The 16096-nt window shown below is 53.9% G+C and overlaps 6 non-coding genes and 17 pseudogenes across 6 annotated transcripts; all 23 read left to right on the forward strand.

Annotated features, from left to right (window-relative positions):
- The first annotated feature begins 1775 nt into the window (after window positions 1–1775).
- LOC138517542 (U2 spliceosomal RNA) lies at window positions 1776–1955 on the forward strand (annotated as a pseudogene).
- A 629-nt stretch (window positions 1956–2584) lies between these two features.
- LOC138517658 (U2 spliceosomal RNA) lies at window positions 2585–2737 on the forward strand (annotated as a pseudogene).
- A 7-nt stretch (window positions 2738–2744) lies between these two features.
- Window positions 2745–2929, forward strand: LOC138517624 (U2 spliceosomal RNA). The gene has a single exon (XR_011282761.1). It is a non-coding gene; the product is annotated as a U2 spliceosomal RNA (small nuclear RNA).
- Window positions 2930–3710: 781 nt separating this feature from the next.
- Window positions 3711–3889, forward strand: LOC138517618 (U2 spliceosomal RNA; annotated as a pseudogene).
- A 637-nt stretch (window positions 3890–4526) lies between these two features.
- On the forward strand, window positions 4527–4678 carry LOC138517655 (U2 spliceosomal RNA; annotated as a pseudogene).
- Window positions 4679–4685: 7 nt separating this feature from the next.
- LOC138517544 (U2 spliceosomal RNA) lies at window positions 4686–4868 on the forward strand. Its single transcript, XR_011282702.1, has one exon. It is a non-coding gene; the product is annotated as a U2 spliceosomal RNA (small nuclear RNA).
- Window positions 4869–5654: 786 nt separating this feature from the next.
- LOC138517640 (U2 spliceosomal RNA) lies at window positions 5655–5835 on the forward strand (annotated as a pseudogene).
- A 783-nt stretch (window positions 5836–6618) lies between these two features.
- On the forward strand, window positions 6619–6798 carry LOC138517539 (U2 spliceosomal RNA; annotated as a pseudogene).
- A 629-nt stretch (window positions 6799–7427) lies between these two features.
- LOC138517657 (U2 spliceosomal RNA) lies at window positions 7428–7580 on the forward strand (annotated as a pseudogene).
- A 7-nt stretch (window positions 7581–7587) lies between these two features.
- On the forward strand, window positions 7588–7772 carry LOC138517534 (U2 spliceosomal RNA). Its single transcript, XR_011282698.1, has one exon. It is a non-coding gene; the product is annotated as a U2 spliceosomal RNA (small nuclear RNA).
- Window positions 7773–8549: 777 nt separating this feature from the next.
- On the forward strand, window positions 8550–8728 carry LOC138517619 (U2 spliceosomal RNA; annotated as a pseudogene).
- A 637-nt stretch (window positions 8729–9365) lies between these two features.
- On the forward strand, window positions 9366–9518 carry LOC138517070 (U2 spliceosomal RNA; annotated as a pseudogene).
- Window positions 9519–9525: 7 nt separating this feature from the next.
- On the forward strand, window positions 9526–9722 carry LOC138517546 (U2 spliceosomal RNA). The gene has a single exon (XR_011282703.1). It is a non-coding gene; the product is annotated as a U2 spliceosomal RNA (small nuclear RNA).
- Window positions 9723–10355: 633 nt separating this feature from the next.
- Window positions 10356–10506, forward strand: LOC138517652 (U2 spliceosomal RNA; annotated as a pseudogene).
- A 7-nt stretch (window positions 10507–10513) lies between these two features.
- On the forward strand, window positions 10514–10693 carry LOC138517621 (U2 spliceosomal RNA; annotated as a pseudogene).
- A 621-nt stretch (window positions 10694–11314) lies between these two features.
- On the forward strand, window positions 11315–11467 carry LOC138517668 (U2 spliceosomal RNA; annotated as a pseudogene).
- Window positions 11468–11474: 7 nt separating this feature from the next.
- On the forward strand, window positions 11475–11655 carry LOC138517638 (U2 spliceosomal RNA; annotated as a pseudogene).
- A 783-nt stretch (window positions 11656–12438) lies between these two features.
- On the forward strand, window positions 12439–12618 carry LOC138517541 (U2 spliceosomal RNA; annotated as a pseudogene).
- Window positions 12619–13247: 629 nt separating this feature from the next.
- On the forward strand, window positions 13248–13400 carry LOC138517654 (U2 spliceosomal RNA; annotated as a pseudogene).
- A 7-nt stretch (window positions 13401–13407) lies between these two features.
- Window positions 13408–13592, forward strand: LOC138517535 (U2 spliceosomal RNA). The gene has a single exon (XR_011282699.1). It is a non-coding gene; the product is annotated as a U2 spliceosomal RNA (small nuclear RNA).
- A 781-nt stretch (window positions 13593–14373) lies between these two features.
- On the forward strand, window positions 14374–14570 carry LOC138517547 (U2 spliceosomal RNA). The gene has a single exon (XR_011282704.1). It is a non-coding gene; the product is annotated as a U2 spliceosomal RNA (small nuclear RNA).
- A 629-nt stretch (window positions 14571–15199) lies between these two features.
- On the forward strand, window positions 15200–15350 carry LOC138517653 (U2 spliceosomal RNA; annotated as a pseudogene).
- Window positions 15351–15357: 7 nt separating this feature from the next.
- On the forward strand, window positions 15358–15537 carry LOC138517625 (U2 spliceosomal RNA; annotated as a pseudogene).
- Window positions 15538–16096: the final 559 nt, after the last annotated feature.

Genomic DNA, 16096 nt, shown 5'->3' on the forward strand with positions numbered 1-16096 from the left:
TGGGCAGGAGAACCCGTACGGCTGATCAATGTGTATGCCCCCCCGACCAAGAATGAAAGGTTAGAAGTCTTCGAAAACCTGAGACTGCTGCTCGTTACCTCCAGGACCATCCTGATGGGGGGTGACTTCAACTGCACAATCGAGGAGGGCGGACGCACGGGCCCCGGCTCTGCAGGAAAGGACGCGACGTCCCGGCTGCTCCGGGGGATTGTCGAGGAGTCCTCCCTGAGGGATGTCATCGGGGCCATGGGAGCGAACGCCAGGAACTACTCCTGGAGTCGGCCCGATGTCTCTGTGCGCTCCAGGATCGACTTCGTCTTCACCTCCCAGACGGTAAAGCCGGTACAAAGCTCCATGGTTGCCGTACACTTCACCGACCACAGAGCAATCAGCTTCACAGGGGAACTTTCGGGGAAGTTCCCAGCCGGGCCGGGATCCTGGAAGCTGAACTGCACGCTGCTGGAAAGCGAAGAGACTAAGGCAAACCTCAGGCTAGCATACGCAGAGTGGAGGAGCATGAAGGACTGCTTTCAATCCACAGGGGAGTGGTGGGAGTGGGTCAAGACCCAGGTCCGGAGCTTCTTCCAGGGTGTCAGCAGGGCTGCGGCACGGGAAAAGAAGAGGACATTCAGGGCCCTGCAATCGCGGTTGCAGGGACTGTACGACCTCGAGCTCAGAGGCTGGGACGTGCAAGACGACCTAGAGGAAACCAAGAGAGGTCTAGACAACCACTTCCAGGCGGAAGCTAGGAAAGTCATGTTCCGTTCCAGGGTCGAGCGAGTTGAGAAGGACGAAAAATGCAACGCATTTTTCTTCAAGAAGCTACACTCCACTACCACACCCCTACTGGAACTACGGGACCCAGAGGGAAACCTCCAAGACGAGAAAGAACTGGTGATGAAGGTCATCACAGACTTCTACAGCAGCCTCTTCTCGCCTAAGGTGTCGGAGAGAGCCCAGGCAGACACGTTTCTGGCTGGGATCTCGAGGACACTGGGACCGGAGGAAAGAGAGGGCCTGAACGCTCCCTTCACGCTGGGGGAGCTGCACCAGGCGCAATATTTTTGGGTTGAACTCGGATGCATTTTCTTCATTGTCTTGGAAAAGGTGCTGTCGTGTCTGTCACAGGAGAAAAAAAGTCTACCCCTTTGCTCGCTTTTCACGGGAGCTGCAAAATAAAGGTGCCAGCCAGCCAGCCAGCCAGACTCGGCCTGCAGCAGCAGCCCCACAAGGAGGAGATGGGGGGACACTGTCCTTGCCCAGCCTCACCCCTGAAAGGCCCCGTACGGCCAAGCCTTATCTGAGGGGGACGCACTTGGGGGAACATCCCCTGGGCAGCTGAGGGTGACTTTCGCCGCTAGGTGACGGGGCCAGTGCCAGGCCGAGGCTGCAGCTTGGCTGGGCAGAGCTCTGCAGCCTGTGCCTGGCCGCCCCGGCCCTGGCGCTCTGGGACCCTTGGAAATCTGGGGGCGGAGCCATGCAAAATATCGCCGGGCATGCTGGTCATGTAAATGATATTCCTGGCCGAGGAGTCTGGGGTTCTGCAGCAGAGCGTTGCTCCGAGTCAGCAGGGTAGCTGCCGAGCAGCAGTCTTTCCGGCGAACCCTTTGTGGGCATCGCTTCTCGACCTTTTGACTAAGATCAAGTGTAGTACCCGTTTGGGAATTTTTAAGGGATCTCTATGAGTTCCTGAGGTTGTCTTGCAGTTTACCCAGGGTTTGCCTGGGCCCAGTAGTTGGGCACCGTTGTTTCGGTTGTCCCCAGTTGTAATATATACAGATTTAGGAGAGAAAAAAAAAACATCTGTTCTTATCAGTTTAATATCTGATACGTCCTCTATCTGGGGACCATATATTAAATTGATTTTTGGAACAGGGAGATGGAATGGGAGCTTGCTCTGTCCACTCCACGCATCAACCTGGTATTGCAGTACCTCCAGGACTGGTGCACTTCCCCACTTGGGGAAAACAATGCTGTGAAAAAAAAAGACTGAGCAATTCTGGAAACTTGTGCACTTTGCAATATTTTTGGGTTGAACTCGGATGCATTTTCTTCATTGTCTTGGAAAAGGTGCTGTCGTGCCCGTCACAGGAGAAAAAAAGTCTGCCCCTTTGCTCGCTTTTCACGGGAGCTGCAAAGCAAAGGTGCCAGCCAGCCAGCCAGCCAGCCAGCCAGACTCGGCCTGCAGCAGCAGCCCCACAAGGAGGAGATGGGGGACACTGTCCTTGCCCTGCCTCACCCCTGAAAGGCCCGAACGGCCAAGCCTTATCTGAGGGGGACGCACTTGGGGGAACATCCCCTGGGCAGCTGAGGGTGACTTTCGCCGCTAGGTGACGGGGCCAGTGCCAGGCCGAGGCTGCAGCTTGGCTGGGCAGAGCTCTGCAGCCTGTGCCTGGCCGCCTCGGCCCTGGCGCTCTGGGACCCTTGGAAATCTGGGGGCGGAGCCATGCAAAATATCGCCGGGCATGCTGGTCATGCAAATGCTATTCCTGGCCGAGGAGTCTGGGGTTCTGCAGCAGAGCGTTGCTCCGAGTCAGCAGGGTAGCTGCCGAGCAGCAGTCTTTCCGGCGAACGCTTTGTGGGCATCGCTTCTCGGCCTTTTGGCTAAGATCAAGTGTAGTACCCGTTTGGGAATTTTTAAGGGATCTCTATGAGTTCCTGAGGTTGTCTTGCAGTTTACCCAGGGTTTGCCTGGGCCCAGTAGTTGGGCACCGTTGTTTCGGTGGCCCCCAGTTGTAATATATACAGATTTAGGAGATATAAAAAAAAAAAAAAATCTATTCTTATCAGTTTAATATCTGATACGTCCTCTATCTGGGGACCATATATTAAATTGATTTTTGGAACAGGGAGATGTAATGGGAGCTTGCTCTTTCCACTCCTCGCATCAACCTGGTATTGCAGTACCTCCAGGACTGGTGCACTTCCACACTTGGGGAAAACAATGCTGTGAAAAAAAAGACTGAGCAATTCTGGAAACTTGTACACTTTGCAATATTTTTGGGTTGAACTCGGATGCATTTTCTTCATTGTCTTGGAAAAGGTGCTGTCGTGTCCGTCACAGGAGAAAAAAAGTCTGCCCCTTTGCTCGCTTTTCACGGGAGCTGCAAAGCAAAGGTGCCAGCCAGCCAGCCAGCCAGACTCGGCCTGCAGCAGCAGCCCCACAAGGAGGAGATGGGGGACACTGTCCTTGCCCTGCCTCACCCCTGAAAGGCCCCGAACGGCCAAGCCTTATCTGAGGGGGACGCACTTGGGGGAACATCCCCTGGGCAGCTGAGGGTGACTTTCGCCGCTAGGTGACGGGGCCAGTGCCAGGCCGAGGCTGCAGCTTGGCTGGGCAGAGCTCTGCAGCCTGTGCCTGGCCGCCTCGGCCCTGGCGCTCTGGGACCCTTGAAAATCTGGGGGCGGAGCCATGCAAAATATCGCTGGGCATGCTGGTCATGCAAATGCTATTCCTGGCCGAGGAGTCTGGGGTTCTGCAGCAGAGCGTTGCTCCGAGTCAGCAGGGTAGCTGCCGAGCAGCAGTCTTTCCGGCGAACCCTTTGTGGGCATCGTTTCTCGCCCTTTTGGCTAAGATCAAGTGTAGTACCCGTTTGGGAATTTTTAAGGGATCTCTATGAGTTCCTGAGGTTGTCTTGCAGTTTACCAGGGGTTTGCCTGGGCCCAGTAGTTGGGCACTGTTGTTTCGGTGGCCCCCAGTTGTAATATATACAGATTTAGGAGAAAAAAAAAAAAATCTGTTCTTATCAGTTTAATATCTGATACGACCTCTATCTGGGGACCATATTTTAAATTGATTTTTGGAACAGGGAGATGGAATGGGAGCTTGCTCTGTCCACTCCACGCATCAACCTGGTATTGCAGTACCTCCAGGACTGGTGCACTTCCCCACTTGGGGAAAACAATGCTGTGAAAAAAAAAGACTGAGCAATTCTGGAAACTTGTGCACTTTGCAATATTTTTGGGTTGAACTCGGATGCATTTTCTTCATTATCTTGGAAAAGGTGCTGTCGTGTCTGTCACAGGAGAAAAAAAGTCTGCCCCTTTGCTCGCTTTTCACGGGAGCTGCAAAATAAAGGTGCCAGCCAGCCAGCCAGCCAGCCAGACTCGGCCTGCAGCAGCAGCCCCACAAGGAGGAGATGGGGGGACACTGTCCTTGCCCAGCCTCACCCCTGAAAGGCCCCGTACGGCCACGAACGGCCAAGCCTTATCTGAGGGGGACGCACTTGGGGGAACATCCCCTGGGCAGCTGAGGGTGACTTTCGCCTCTAGGTGACGGGGCCAGTGCCAGGCCGAGGCTGCAGCTTGGCTGGGCAGAGCTCTGCAGCCTGTGCCTGGCCGCCCCGGCCCTGGCGCTCTGGGACCCTTGGAAATCTGGGGGCGGAGCCATGCAAAATATCGCCGGGCATGCTGGTCATGCAAATGCTATTCCTGGCCGAGGAGTCTGGGGTTCTGCAGCAGAGCGTTGCTCCGAGTCAGCAGGGTAGCTGCCGAGCAGCAGTCTTTCCGGCGAACCCTTTGTGGGCATCGCTTCTCGGCCTTTTGGCTAAGATCAAGTGTAGTACCCGTTTGGGAATTTTTAAGGGATCTCTTTGAGTTCCTGAGGTTGTCTTGCAGTTTACCTGGGTTTGCCTGGGCCCAGTAGTTGGGCACCGTTGTTTCGGTGGCCCCCAGTTGTAATATATACAGATTTAGGAGAAAAAAAAGAAAAAAAATCTGTTCTTATCAGTTTAATATCTGATACGTCCTCTATCTGGGGACCATATATTAAATTGATTTTTGGAACAGGGAGATGGAATGGGAGCTTGCTCTGTCCACTCCACGCATCAACCTGGTATTGCAGTACCTCCAGGACTGGTGCACTTCCCCACTTGGGGAAAACAATGCTGTGAAAAAAAAAGACTGAGCAATTCTGGAAACTTGTGCACTTTGCAATATTTTTGGGTTGAACTCGGATGCATTTTCTTCATTGTCTTGGAAAAGGTGCTGTCGTGCCCGTCACAGGAGAAAAAAAGTCTGCCCCTTTGCTCGCTTTTCACGGGAGCTGCAAAGCAAAGGTGCCAGCCAGCCAGCCAGCCAGCCAGACTCGGCCTGCAGCAGCAGCCCCACAAGGAGGAGATGGGGGACACTGTCCTTGCCCTGCCTCACCCCTGAAAGGCCCCGAACGGCCAAGCCTTATCTGAGGGGGACGCACTTGGGGGAACATCCCCTGGGCAGCTGAGGGTGACTTTCGCCGCTAGGTGACGGGGCCAGTGCCAGGCCGAGGCTGCAGCTTGGCTGGGCAGAGCTCTGCAGCCTGTGCCTGGCCGCCTCGGCCCTGGCGCTCTGGGACCCTTGGAAATCTGGGGGCGGAGCCATGCAAAATATCGCCGGGCATGCTGGTCATGCAAATGCTATTCCTGGCCGAGGAGTCTGGGGTTCTGCAGCAGAGCGTTGCTCCGAGTCAGCAGGGTAGCTGCCGAGCAGCAGTCTTTCCGGCGAACCCTTTGTGGGCATCGCTTTTCGGCCTTTTGGCTAAGATCAAGTGTAGTACCCGTTTGGGAATTTTTAAGGGATCTCTATGAGTTCCTGAGGTTGTCTTGCAGTTTACCAGGGGTTTGCCTGGGCCCAGTAGTTGGGCACCGTTGTTTCGGTGGCCCCCAGTTGTAATATATACAGATTTAGGAGAAAAAAAAAAAAAAATCTGTTCTTATCAGTTTAATATCTGATACAACCTCTATCTGGGGACCATATATTAAATTGATTTTTGGAACAGGGTGATGGAATGGGAGCTTGCTCTGTCCACTCCACGCATCAACCTGGTATTGCAGTACCTCCAGGACTGGTGCACTTCCCCACTTGGGGAAAACAATGCTGTGAAAAAAAAAGACTGAGCAATTCTGGAAACTTGTGCACTTTGCAATATTTTTGGGTTGAACTCGGATGCATTTTCTTCATTGTCTTGGAAAAGGTGCTGTCGTGTCTGTCACAGGAGAAAAAAAGTCTACCCCTTTGCTCGCTTTTCACGGGAGCTGCAAAATAAAGGTGCCAGCCAGCCAGCCAGCCAGACTCGGCCTGCAGCAGCAGCCCCACAAGGAGGAGATGGGGGGACACTGTCCTTGCCCAGCCTCACCCCTGAAAGGCCCCGTACGGCCAAGCCTTATCTGAGGGGGACGCACTTGGGGGAACATCCCCTGGGCAGCTGAGGGTGACTTTCGCCGCTAGGTGACGGGGCCAGTGCCAGGCCGAGGCTGCAGCTTGGCTGGGCAGAGCTCTGCAGCCTGTGCCTGGCCGCCCCGGCCCTGGCGCTCTGGGACCCTTGGAAATCTGGGGGCGGAGCCATGCAAAATATCGCCGGGCATGCTGGTCATGTAAATGCTATTCCTGGCCGAGGAGTCTGGGGTTCTGCAGCAGAGCGTTGCTCCGAGTCAGCAGGGTAGCTGCCGAGCAGCAGTCTTTCCGGCGAACCCTTTGTGGGCATCGCTTCTCGACCTTTTGGCTAAGATCAAGTGTAGTACCCGTTTGGGAATTTTTAAGGGATCTCTATGAGTTTCTGAGGTTGTCTTGCAGTTTACCCAGGGTTTGCCTGGGCCCAGTAGTTGGGCACCGTTGTTTCGGTTGTCCCCAGTTGTAATATATACAGATTTAGGAGAGAAAAAAAAAACATCTGTTCTTATCAGTTTAATATCTGATACGTCCTCTATCTGGGGACCATATATTAAATTGATTTTTGGAACAGGGAGATGGAATGGGAGCTTGCTCTGTCCACTCCACGCATCAACCTGGTATTGCAGTACCTCCAGGACTGGTGCACTTCCCCACTTGGGGAAAACAATGCTGTGAAAAAAAAAGACTGAGCAATTCTGGAAACTTGTGCACTTTGCAATATTTTTGGGTTGAACTCGGATGCATTTTCTTCATTGTCTTGGAAAAGGTGCTGTCGTGCCCGTCACAGGAGAAAAAAAGTCTGCCCCTTTGCTCGCTTTTCACGGGAGCTGCAAAGCAAAGGTGCCAGCCAGCCAGCCAGCCAGCCAGCCAGACTCGGCCTGCAGCAGCAGCCCCACAAGGAGGAGATGGGGGACACTGTCCTTGCCCTGCCTCACCCCTGAAAGGCCCGAACGGCCAAGCCTTATCTGAGGGGGACGCACTTGGGGGAACATCCCCTGGGCAGCTGAGGGTGACTTTCGCCGCTAGGTGACGGGGCCAGTGCCAGGCCGAGGCTGCAGCTTGGCTGGGCAGAGCTCTGCAGCCTGTGCCTGGCCGCCTCGGCCCTGGCGCTCTGGGACCCTTGGAAATCTGGGGGCGGAGCCATGCAAAATATCGCCGGGCATGCTGGTCATGCAAATGCTATTCCTGGCCGAGGAGTCTGGGGTTCTGCAGCAGAGCGTTGCTCCGAGTCAGCAGGGTAGCTGCCGAGCAGCAGTCTTTCCGGCGAACGCTTTGTGGGCATCGCTTCTCGGCCTTTTGGCTAAGATCAAGTGTAGTACCCGTTTGGGAATTTTTAAGGGATCTCTATGAGTTCCTGAGGTTGTCTTGCAGTTTACCCAGGGTTTGCCTGGGCCCAGTAGTTGGGCACCGTTGTTTCGGTGGCCCCCAGTTGTAATATATACAGATTTAGGAGATATAAAAAAAAAAAAAAATCTGTTCTTATCAGTTTAATATCTGATACGTCCTCTATCTGGGGACCATATATTAAATTGATTTTTGGAACAGGGAGATGTAATGGGAGCTTGCTCTTTCCACTCCACGCATCAACCTGGTATTGCAGTACCTCCAGGACTGGTGCACTTCCCCACTTGGGGAAAACAATGCTGTGAAAAAAAAGACTGAGCAATTCTGGAAACTTGTACACTTTGCAATATTTTTGGGTTGAACTCGGATGCATTTTCTTCATTGTCTTGGAAAAGGTGCTGTCGTGTCCGTCACAGGAGAAAAAAAGTCTGCCCCTTTGCTCGCTTTTCACGGGAGCTGCAAAGCAAAGGTGCCAGCCAGCCAGCCAGACTCGGCCTGCAGCAGCAGCCCCACAAGGAGGAGATGGGGGACACTGTCCTTGCCCTGCCTCACCCCTGAAAGGCCCCGAACGGCCAAGCCTTATCTGAGGGGGACGCACTTGGGGGAACATCCCCTGGGCAGCTGAGGGTGACTTTCGCCGCTAGGTGACGGGGCCAGTGCCAGGCCGAGGCTGCAGCTTGGCTGGGCAGAGCTCTGCAGCCTGTGCCTGGCCGCCTCGGCCCTGGCGCTCTGGGACCCTTGAAAATCTGGGGGCGGAGCCATGCAAAATATCGCTGGGCATGCTGGTCATGCAAATGATATTCCTGGCCGAGGAGTCTGGGGTTCTGCAGCAGAGCGTTGCTCCGAGTCAGCAGGGTAGCTGCCGAGCAGCAGTCTTTCCGGCGAACCCTTTGTGGGCATCGTTTCTCGCCCTTTTGGCTAAGATCAAGTGTAGTACCCGTTTGGGAATTTTTAAGGGATCTCTATGAGTTCCTGAGGTTGTCTTGCAGTTTACCAGGGGTTTGCCTGGGCCCAGTAGTTGGGCACTGTTGTTTCGGTGGCCCCCAGTTGTAATATATACAGATTTAGGAGAAAAAAAAAAAAATCTGTTCTTATCAGTTTAATATCTGATACGACCTCTATCTGGGGACCATATTTTAAATTGATTTTTGGAACAGGGAGATGGAATGGGAGCTTGCTCTGTCCACTCCACGCATCAACCTGGTATTGCAGTACCTCCAGGACTGGTGCACTTCCCCACTTGGGGAAAACAATGCTGTGAAAAAAAAAGACTGAGCAATTCTGGAAACTTGTGCACTTTGCAATATTTTTGGGTTGAACTCGGATGCATTTTCTTCATTATCTTGGAAAAGGTGCTGTCGTGTCTGTCACAGGAGAAAAAAAGTCTGCCCCTTTGCTCGCTTTTCACGGGAGCTGCAAAATAAAGGTGCCAGCCAGCCAGCCAGCCAGCCAGACTCGGCCTGCAGCAGCAGCCCCACAAGGAGGAGATGGGGGGACACTGTCCTTGCCCAGCCTCACCCCTGAAAGGCCCCGTACGGCCACGAACGGCCAAGCCTTATCTGAGGGGGACGCACTTGGGGGAACATCCCCTGGGCAGCTGAGGGTGACTTTCGCCGCTAGGTGACGGGGCCAGTGCCAGGCCGAGGCTGCAGCTTGGCTGGGCAGAGCTCTGCAGCCTGTGCCTGGCCGCCCCGGCCCTGGCGCTCTGGGACCCTTGGAAATCTGGGGGCGGAGCCATGCAAAATATTGCCGGGCATGCTGGTCATGCAAATGCTATTCCTGGCCGAGGAGTCTGGGGTTCTGCAGCAGAACGTTGCTCCGAGTCAGCAGGGTAGCTGCCGAGCAGCAGTCTTTCCGGCGAACCCTTTGTGGGCATCGCTTTTCGGCCTTTTGGCTAAGATCAAGTGTAGTACCCGTTTGGGAATTTTTAAGGGATCTCTATGAGTTCCTGAGGTTGTCTTGCAGTTTACCCAGGGTTTGCCTGGGCCCAGTAGTTGGGCACCGTTGTTTCGGTGGCCCCCAGTTATAATATATACAGATTTAGGAGAAAATAAAGAAAAAAAGAAAAAAAAAAAAAATCTGTTCTTATCAGTTTAATATCTGATACGTCCTCTATCTGGGGACCATATATTAAATTGATTTTTGGAACAGGGAGATGGAATGGGAGCTTGCTCTGTCCACTCCACGCATCAACCTGGTATTGCAGTACCTCCAGGACTGGTGCACTTCCCCACTTGGGGAAAACAATGCTGTGAAAAAAAAGACTGAGCAATTCTGGAAACTTGTGCACTTTGCAATATTTTTGGGTTGAACTCGGATGCATTTTCTTCATTGTCTTGGAAAAGGTGCTGTCGTGCCCGTCACAGGAGAAAAAAAGTCTGCCCCTTTGCTCGCTTTTCACGGGAGCTGCAAAGCAAAGGTGCCAGCCAGCCAGCCAGCCAGCCAGCCAGCCAGACTCGGCCTGCAGCAGCAGCCCCACAAGGAGGAGATGGGGGACACTGTCCTTGCCCTGCCTCACCCCTGAAAGGCCCCGAACGGCCAAGCCTTATCTGAGGGGGACGCACTTGGGGGAACATCCCCTGGGCAGCTGAGGGTGACTTTCGCCGCTAGGTGACGGGGCCAGTGCCAGGCCGAGGCTGCAGCTTGGCTGGGCAGAGCTCTGCAGCCTGTGCCTGGCCGCCTCGGCCCTGGCGCTCTGGGACCCTTGGAAATCTGGGGGCGGAGCCATGCAAAATATCGCCGGGCATGCTGGTCATGCAAATGAGATTCCTGGCCGAGGAGTCTGGGGTTCTGCAGCAGAGCGTTGCTCCGAGTCAGCAGGGTAGCTGCCGAGCAGCAGTCTTTCCGGCGAACCCTTTGTGGGCATCGCTTCTCGGCCTTTTGGCTAAGATCAAGTGTAGTACCCGTTTGGGAATTTTTAAGGGATCTCTGAGTTCCTGAGGTTGTCTTGCAGTTTACCCAGCGTTTGCCTGGGCCCAGTAGTTGGGCACTGTTGTTTCGGTGGCCCCCAGTTGTAATATATACAGATTTAGGAGAGAAAAAAAAAATATATGTTCTTATCAGTTTAATATCTGATACGTCCTCTATCTGGGGCCCATATATTAAATTGATTTTTGGAACAGGGAGATGGAATGGGAGCTTGCTCTGTCCACTCCACGCATCAACCTGGAATTGCAGTACCTCCAGGACTGGTGCACTTCCCCACTTGGGGAAAACAATGCTGTGAAAAAAAAGACTGAGCAATTCTGGAAACTTGTACACTTTGCAATATTTTTGGGTTGAACTCGGATGCATTTTCTTCATTGTCTTGGAAAAGGTGCTGTCGTGTCTGTCACAGGAGAAAAAAAGTCTGCCCCTTTGCTCGCTTTTCACGGGAGCTGCAAAGCAAAGGTGCCAGCCAGCCAGCCAGCCAGACTCGGCCTGCAGCAGCAGCCCCACAAGGAGGAGATGGGGGACACTGTCCTTGCCCTGCCTCACCCCTGAAAGGCCCCGAACGGCCAAGCCTTATCTGAGGGGGACGCACTTGGGGGAACATCCCCTGGGCAGCTGAGGGTGACTTTCGCCGCTAGGTGACGGGGCCAGTGCCAGGCCGAGGCTGCAGCTTGGCTGGGCAGAGCTCTGCAGCCTGTGCCTGGCCGCCTCGGCCCTGGCGCTCTGGGACCCTTGGAAATCTGGGGGCGGAGCCATGCAAAATATCGCCGGGCATGCTGGTCATGCAAATGCTATTCCTGGCTGAGGAGTCTGGGGTTCTGCAGCAGAGCGTTGCTCCGAGTCAGCAGGGTAGCTGCCGAGCAGCAGTCTTTCCGGCGAACCCTTTATGGGCATCGCTTCTCGGCCTTTTGGCTAAGATCAAGTGTAGTACCCGTTTGGGAATTTTTAAGGGATCTCTATGAGTTCCTGAGGTTGTCTTGCAGTTTACCCGGGGTTTGCCTGGGCCCAGTAGTTGGGCACCGTTGTTTCGGTGGCCCCCAGTTGTAATATATACAGATTTAGGAGAAAAAAAAAAAAAAATCTGTTCTTATCAGTTTAATATCTGATACAACCTCTATCTGGGGACCATATATTAAATTGATTTTTGGAACAGGGTGATGGAATGGGAGCTTGCTCTGTCCACTCCACGCATCAACCTGGTATTGCAGTACCTCCAGGACTGGTGCACTTCCCCACTTGGGGAAAACAATGCTGTGAAAAAAAAAGACTGAGCAATTCTGGAAACTTGTGCACTTTGCAATATTTTTGGGTTGAACTCGGATGCATTTTCTTCATTGTCTTGGAAAAGGTGCTGTCGTGTCTGTCACAGGAGAAAAAAAGTCTACCCCTTTGCTCGCTTTTCACGGGAGCTGCAAAATAAAGGTGCCAGCCAGCCAGCCAGCCAGACTCGGCCTGCAGCAGCAGCCCCACAAGGAGGAGATGGGGGGACACTGTCCTTGCCCAGCCTCACCCCTGAAAGGCCCCGTACGGCCAAGCCTTATCTGAGGGGGACGCACTTGGGGGAACATCCCCTGGGCAGCTGAGGGTGACTTTCGCCGCTAGGTGACGGGGCCAGTGCCAGGCCGAGGCTGCAGCTTGGCTGGGCAGAGCTCTGCAGCCTGTGCCTGGCCGCCCCGGCCCTGGCGCTCTGGGACCCTTGGAAATCTGGGGGCGGAGCCATGCAAAATATCGCCGGGCATGCTGGTCATGTAAATGCTATTCCTGGCCGAGGAGTCTGGGGTTCTGCAGCAGAGCGTTGCTCCGAGTCAGCAGGGTAGCTGCCGAGCAGCAGTCTTTCCGGCGAACCCTTTGTGGGCATCGCTTCTCGACCTTTTGGCTAAGATCAAGTGTAGTACCCGTTTGGGAATTTTTAAGGGATCTCTATGAGTTTCTGAGGTTGTCTTGCAGTTTACCCAGGGTTTGCCTGGGCCCAGTAGTTGGGCACCGTTGTTTCGGTTGTCCCCAGTTGTAATATATACAGATTTAGGAGAGAAAAAAAAAACATCTGTTCTTATCAGTTTAATATCTGATACGTCCTCTATCTGGGGACCATATATTAAATTGATTTTTGGAACAGGGAGATGGAATGGGAGCTTGCTCTGTCCACTCCACGCATCAACCTGGTATTGCAGTACCTCCAGGACTGGTGCACTTCCCCACTTGGGGAAAACAATGCTGTGAAAAAAAAAGACTGAGCAATTCTGGAAACTTGTGCACTTTGCAATATTTTTGGGTTGAACTCGGATGCATTTTCTTCATTGTCTTGGAAAAGGTGCTGTCGTGCCCGTCACAGGAGAAAAAAAGTCTGCCCCTTTGCTCGCTTTTCACGGGAGCTGCAAAGCAAAGGTGCCAGCCAGCCAGCCAGCCAGCCAGCCAGACTCGGCCTGCAGCAGCAGCCCCACAAGGAGGAGATGGGGGACACTGTCCTTGCCCTGCCTCACCCCTGAAAGGCCCGAACGGCCAAGCCTTATCTGAGGGGGACGCACTTGGGGGAACATCCCCTGGGCAGCTGAGGGTGACTTTCGCCGCTAGGTGACGGGGCCAGTGCCAGGCCGAGGCTGCAGCTTGGCTGGGCAGAGCTCTGCAGCCTGTGCCTGGCCGCCTCGGCCCTGGCGCTCTGGGACCCTTGGAAATCTGGGGGCGGAGCCATGCAAAATATCGCCGGGCATGCTGGTCATGCAAATGCTATTCCTGGCCGAGGAGTCTGGGGTTCTGCAGCAGAGCGTTGCTCCGAGTCAGCAGGGTAGCTGCCGAGCAGCAGTCTTTCCGGCGAACGCTTTGTGGGCATCGCTTCTCGGCCTTTTGGCTAAGATCAAGTGTAGTATCCGTTTGGGAATTTTTAAGGGATCTCTATGAGTTCCTGAGGTTGTCTTGCAGTTTACCCAGGGTTTGCCTGGGCCCAGTAGTTGGGCACCGTTGTTTCGGTGGCCCCCAGTTGTAATATATACAGATTTAGGAGATATAAAAAAAAAAAAAAATCTGTTCTTATCAGTTTAATATCTGATACGTCCTCTATCTGGGGACCATATATTAAATTGATTTTTGGAACAGGGAGATGTAATGGGAGCTTGCTCTTTCCACTCCACGCATCAACCTGGTATTGCAGTACCTCCAGGACTGGTGCACTTCCCCACTTGGGGAAAACAATGCTGTGAAAAAAAAGACTGAGCAATTCTGGAAACTTGTACACTTTGCAATATTTTTGGGTTGAACTCGGATGCATTTTCTTCATTGTCTTGGAAAAGGTGCTGTCGTGTCCGTCACAGGAGAAAAAAAGTCTGCCCCTTTGCTCGCTTTTCACGGGAGCTGCAAAGCAAAGGTGCCAGCCAGCCAGCCAGCCAGACTCGGCCTGCAGCAGCAGCCCCACAAGGAGGAGATGGGGGACACTGTCCTTGCCCTGCCTCACCCCTGAAAGGCCCCGAACGGCCAAGCCTTATCTGAGGGGGACGCACTTGGGGGAACATCCCCTGGGCAGCTGAGGGTGACTTTCGCCGCTAGGTGACGGGGCCAGTGCCAGGCCGAGGCTGCAGCTTGGCTGGGCAGAGCTCTGCAGCCTGTGCCTGGCCGCCTCGGCCCTGGCGCTCTGGGACCCTTGAAAATCTGGGGGCGGAGCCATGCAAAATATCGCTGGGCATGCTGGTCATGCAAATGATATTCCTGGCCGAGGAGTCTGGGGTTCTGCAGCAGAGCGTTGCTCCGAGTCAGCAGGGTAGCTGCCGAGCAGCAGTCTTTCCGGCGAACCCTTTGTGGGCATCGTTTCTCGCCCTTTTGGCTAAGATCAAGTGTAGTACCCGTTTGGGAATTTTTAAGGGATCTCTATGAGTTCCTGAGGTTGTCTTGCAGTTTACCCAGGGTTTGCCTGGGCCCAGTAGTTGGGCACCGTTGTTTCGGTGGCCCCCAGTTATAATATATACAGATTTAGGAGAAAATAAAGAAAAAAAGAAAAAAAAAAAAAATCTGTTCTTATCAGTTTAATATCTGATACGTCCTCTATCTGGGGACCATATATTAAATTGATTTTTGGAACAGGGAGATGGAATGGGAGCTTGCTCTGTCCACTCCACGCATCAACCTGGTATTGCAGTACCTCCAGGACTGGTGCACTTCCCCACTTGGGGAAAACAATGCTGTGAAAAAAAAGACTGAGCAATTCTGGAAACTTGTGCACTTTGCAATATTTTTGGGTTGAACTCGGATGCATTTTCTTCATTGTCTTGGAAAAGGTGCTGTCGTGCCCGTCACAGGAGAAAAAAAGTCTGCCCCTTTGCTCGCTTTTCACGGGAGCTGCAAAGCAAAGGTGCCAGCCAGCCAGCCAGCCAGCCAGCCAGACTCGGCCTGCAGCAGCAGCCCCACAAGGAGGAGATGGGGGACACTGTCCTTGCCCTGCCTCACCCCTGAAAGGCCCCGAACGGCCAAGCCTTATCTGAGGGGGACGCACTTGGGGGAACATCCCCTGGGCAGCTGAGGGTGACTTTCGCCGCTAGGTGACGGGGCCAGTGCCAGGCCGAGGCTGCAGCTTGGCTGGGCAGAGCTCTGCAGCCTGTGCCTGGCCGCCTCGGCCCTGGCGCTCTGGGACCCTTGGAAATCTGGGGGCGGAGCCATGCAAAATATCGCCGGGCATGCTGGTCATGCAAATGAGATTCCTGGCCGAGGAGTCTGGGGTTCTGCAGCAGAGCGTTGCTCCGAGTCAGCAGGGTAGCTGCCGAGCAGCAGTCTTTCCGGCGAACCCTTTGTGGGCATCGCTTCTCGGCCTTTTGGCTAAGATCAAGTGTAGTACCCGTTTGGGAATTTTTAAGGGATCTCTGAGTTCCTGAGGTTGTCTTGCAGTTTACCCAGCGTTTGCCTGGGCCCAGTAGTTGGGCACTGTTGTTTCGGTGGCCCCCAGTTGTAATATATACAGATTTAGGAGAGAAAAAAAAAATATATGTTCTTATCAGTTTAATATCTGATACGTCCTCTATCTGGGGCCCATATATTAAATTGATTTTTGGAACAGGGAGATGGAATGGGAGCTTGCTCTGTCCACTCCACGCATCAACCTGGTATTGCAGTACCTCCAGGACTGGTGCACTTCCCCACTTGGGGAAAACAATGCTGTGAAAAAAAAGACTGAGCAATTCTGGAAACTTGTACACTTTGCAATATTTTTGGGTTGAACTCGGATGCATTTTCTTCATTGTCTTGGAAAAGGTGCTGTCGTGTCTGTCACAGGAGAAAAAAAGTCTGCCCCTTTGCTCGCTTTTCACGGGAGCTGCAAAGCAAAGGTGCCAGCCAGCCAGCCAGCCAGACTCGGCCTGCAGCAGCAGCCCCACAAGGAGGAGATGGGGGACACTGTCCTTGCCCTGCCTCACCCCTGAAAGGCCCCGAACGGCCAAGCCTTATCTGAGGGGGACGCACTTGGGGGAACATCCCCTGGGCAGCTGAGGGTGACTTTCGCCGCTAGGTGACGGGGCCAGTGCCAGGCCGAGGCTGCAGCTTGGCTGGGCAGAGCTCTGCAGCCTGTGCCTGGCCGCCTCGGCCCTGGCGCTCTGGGACCCTTGGAAATCTGGGGGCGGAGCCATGCAAAATATCGCCGGGCATGCTGGTCATGCAAATGCTATTCCTGGCTGAGGAGTCTGGGGTTCTGCAGCAGAGC

The sequence above is a fragment of the Ambystoma mexicanum genome, chromosome 6q, assembly GCF_040938575.1.
Source record: "Ambystoma mexicanum isolate Mex_15411 chromosome 6q, UKY_AmexF1_1, whole genome shotgun sequence".
In the NCBI taxonomy this organism is placed as follows: Eukaryota; Metazoa; Chordata; class Amphibia; order Caudata; family Ambystomatidae; genus Ambystoma; species Ambystoma mexicanum.